The following is a 3,708-nucleotide window of genomic DNA, read 5'->3' on the forward strand; positions in this document are numbered from 1 at the left end:
TTTTGTTCTGCTCAAATCACGATCCCGCAACAAATTATTATTGCCAAGCTAAAGCTGTAAAAATTTACCTTTACATTTTGAAAATGCTACGCTTTGGTGGAGTTCAGATCTGCAGTTTAATTTTGTCCTGTTGTATAAAGATGGGAGGAACCTGCTTCTAGATCCAGAAGGGCTTCCAAATTATAGCCCTATTGGGATATTTAGGCCCATAAGCTTTTGTTTGGATCCATCACTATTTTTTGCTTAAAATGAAGGGTGTACACAGATCATTTGCAAGTACTTCAATTAACATGTTTTTAGATCTTGTCTCCCTTTAGCTGAGAATCATTGCCCCTTGCCTGAAGTGTAATACTTAGCCACAGTTCTCTGACAGTGCAAAGTGAAACAGCTGTGCTGGCCCGTCCTCACAGGGAGGAAGGAGATGAGGAGGATGCACACCTACAAACATGCTAACTCAATTGTTTATGATCACATTAGCAACCCTTACATTATTCTGAGACTGTTTTCTTCCCCTGGCTTCTGCATTCTTTTTAGTAGGTACAATATCTGGAGACAGACACATGGGCTGATGATGACTGAAACCACGCTCCCTTGACAGGATGGCCCAGGCACTTTCTAGACCAAAGTATTTTTTCTTATTTCATCTGTCAGAAGATTGTCATTTCAATTATTTATTAAGAAAGTGATGTTTTTCAAGGTAAATGCATTACTTTTGTTATCTGCTTTCAATTAGCTGGGAATTCACTATGTTCAGCCAAATGTCCATTCATCAACAAATTCCAGATTCCTGGCAGTCTGAATAAATTCCCAATTTTCTTCTTTTATGGGTAAAATAAGTGAAGATATTCATGCATCATACTAAATTATGGTTGGGTTTAGACTTGCCTGAAGAGAAGGGAAAACAACTATGGAAGGTCTTGAAATATATTAATAAATGTTTTGATAGAAACAGAGCAAAAACATTTCACTGTCTTTTTTTTTCAGGTGCTTCCAGTTATGTTAACTGGGTGCTCCCCATCACTGGTAATTTACTGAATTGAGCTGGCCATCCTCCAAAATGCATGCAGCAGGTTGATGAGGCAGTCTTTAGCTGCAGGGCGCTGCCTTCTGCACAGAAATGTAGGAATAAAATCAGAGTAAAATACAACCAGCCCCACGTCATCACATCATGTCCAATCCATCCACTTAGTAAATTGCCTTTTCAGCACGAGGCTATGCAGAGTAGTTCCTGCAGTGTCACGGGCTGCCCCACAGCCACGTGCATGCCGTGGCTCACCAAGGGAACATCAGGCGTGGATAAGTGTGGTAGCCAGCTGTGTGCTGTAGCAGAACAGGAATGGAAGTGAGATCCAGGCCTCTGCCTCAGAAGTACTCCTCCTTTTCCTCCCCCAAAGCTGGGCTACCTTGCAGAAGGCCAGCACCATGCTGACCTGGCTGTGTGGCTTTCAACAGCCCAGTGGGTTTCTCAGCTCAGCATCATGTCATGATGCACAGCTTTGTCTGCTGCAGCTGGTGAGAGCTGTTGTCTCCCTAGCCAGGTGAGCACCTGGCTGGAAGGAGAAAACCCCACACTCCAGCATGGGAGCTGGGATACTTTGTATCTTTGCCAACAGGCTGGCCAACCTGCTAAGGATGGCTTTACACTAGGAATGATGGGGAGACGGAGAGAATGACCAATGATCCAGTGAGAAAGTGGCAGACAGGCTTGACAACCAAAGGGTCTGAGGTGATGTGAATGGAAAGGACCTCTTAATCAAAAAAATGGGGCTGAAGTGGAATCACCCCAACTGTATGCATATAAACAAGGAAATGCCTATGGGACCATTATGAGGAAAACTCTCATGCCCTTTCTAGGAAGTCAGCACACTGGGGTGCCTCTCTGAAGTGCCTGTACACTAATGCATGCAGCATGGGGAACAGACAGGAGGAATTAGAAGTCTCTGTGCAGTTACAAGGCTACAATCTCACTGGGATCATGGAGATGTGGTGGGATAGCCCAGGCAACTAGAGTGCTGTGATGGATGGTATATGCTCTTTAGGAAGGACAGGCTGGCACAGCAAGGATGGGGAGGTGCCCATTGCGTGAGAGAGCATCTGGAATACATGGAGCTCTGCCTGGGGACAGGTCAGGGGCCAGCTGAGAGCTTATGGGTCAGGATTAGTGGGCAGCCCAACAAGGGTGACGTTGTAGTGGGTGTCTGCTACAGATCACCTAACCAGGAAGAAGTAGTAGATGAGGTCCTCTTTAGACAACTGGAAGAAGTCTCATGTTCACAATTCTCATGGGGGACGTTAACCACCCTGATATCTTCTAGAGGGACAACACAGCAGGGACAAGCAATCCAGGAGGTTTCTGGAGTCCATTGATGTCAGCTTCCTGATGCAGATGATTGAGGAGCCAACAAGTGGAGGCACTCTGCTGAACCCCATACTTACAAAGAAGGAAGAGCTTGTTGTGGATGTGAAAGTCTGGGGCAGCCTTGGCTGCAGCAACCACAAGATGGTGGAGTTCAGGATTCTGTGAGGAAGGAGCAGAACAAAAAGCAGCATCACAACCATGGACTTCAGAAAAGCAGACTTCAGCCTGTTCAGGACCTGCATGGAAACATCTCATGGGATATGGCACTGGAGGGAAGAGGGGTCCGAGAGAGCTGGTTGATGTTTAAGGATCACCTCCTCCAAGCTCAAGAATGGTCCATTCCAAAAGTCAGGAAATCAAGCAAAGGCAGCAGGAGGCCTGCATGGATGAACAAGGAGCTCCAGACTAAACTGAAACATAAAAAGGAAGGGTGCAAGAGGTGGGAGCACAGACAAGTGACCCAGGAGGAATATAGAGACACTGTCTGAGCATGCAGGGATGGGGTTAGGAGAGCTAAAGCCCACCTGGAGCTGAAACTGGTAAGGGACATGAAAAGGAAACAATAAAACCTTCTATAAGTATGTAAGCAGCAAAAGGAAGACTAGGGAAAATGTGGGCCCACTGCTAAAGGAGGCCAGGGCCCTAGTGACAAAGGATGCAGAAAAGGTCGAGGTACTGAACGCCTTCCTCACCTCAGTCTTTACTGGTAAGACCGGCCCTCAGGATTCCCAGGTCCCTGGGATGACAGAGGGAGTCTGGAGAAAGGAAGATGTAACCTGCATAGAGGAGGATCAGGTTAGGGAGTACTTAAACAAACTGGACATACATAAGTTCATGGGAAGTGATGGGATGCACCCACGAGTGCTGAGGGAGCTGGCCCATGTCATTGAGAGGTCACTCTTGATTATCTTTGAAAGGTCATGGTGATTGGGTGAGGTTCCTGAGGACTAGAACAAAGCAAATGTCACTCCTATCTTCAAGAAGGGGAGGAAGGAGGATCCAGGGAACTACAATCTGGTAGAAGCCTCTAGTAGTCAGCCTCACCTCGATCCCTAGGAAGTGACGGAGCAACTAATTCTGGATACTATTTCCAGACACATGAAGGACAGGAAGGTGGCCGGGAGTAGTCAGCACGGATTTACTAAGGAGAAATCATGTTTAACCAACCTGATAGACTTCTGTGATGAGGTGACTGGCTTGGTGGAGGAGGGGAGAGCCGTGGACGTTGTTTACCTTGACTTTAGCGAAGCTTTTGGCCTTTTGGCACTGTCTCCCATAACACACTCAGAGACAAGCTGATGAAGTGCAGGCTGGATAAATGAACAGTGAGGGGAATGGAAACTGGTTGA

General features: G+C 46.6%; 1 long non-coding RNA gene across 1 annotated transcript; it reads right to left on the reverse strand.

The window, feature by feature from the left end:
• Positions 1-655: 655 nt before the first annotated feature.
• LOC136991129 (uncharacterized) lies at positions 656-2,515 on the reverse strand. Its single transcript, XR_010883164.1, has 2 exons — positions 2,437-2,515; positions 656-1,107 (listed from the first exon to the last, which is right to left on the reverse strand). It is a non-coding gene; the product is annotated as an uncharacterized lncRNA (long non-coding RNA).
• Between the last annotated feature and the right edge of the window lie 1,193 nt (positions 2,516-3,708).

The sequence above is a fragment of the Apteryx mantelli genome, chromosome 1, assembly GCF_036417845.1.
Source record: "Apteryx mantelli isolate bAptMan1 chromosome 1, bAptMan1.hap1, whole genome shotgun sequence".
Taxonomy (NCBI): domain Eukaryota; kingdom Metazoa; phylum Chordata; class Aves; order Apterygiformes; family Apterygidae; genus Apteryx; species Apteryx mantelli.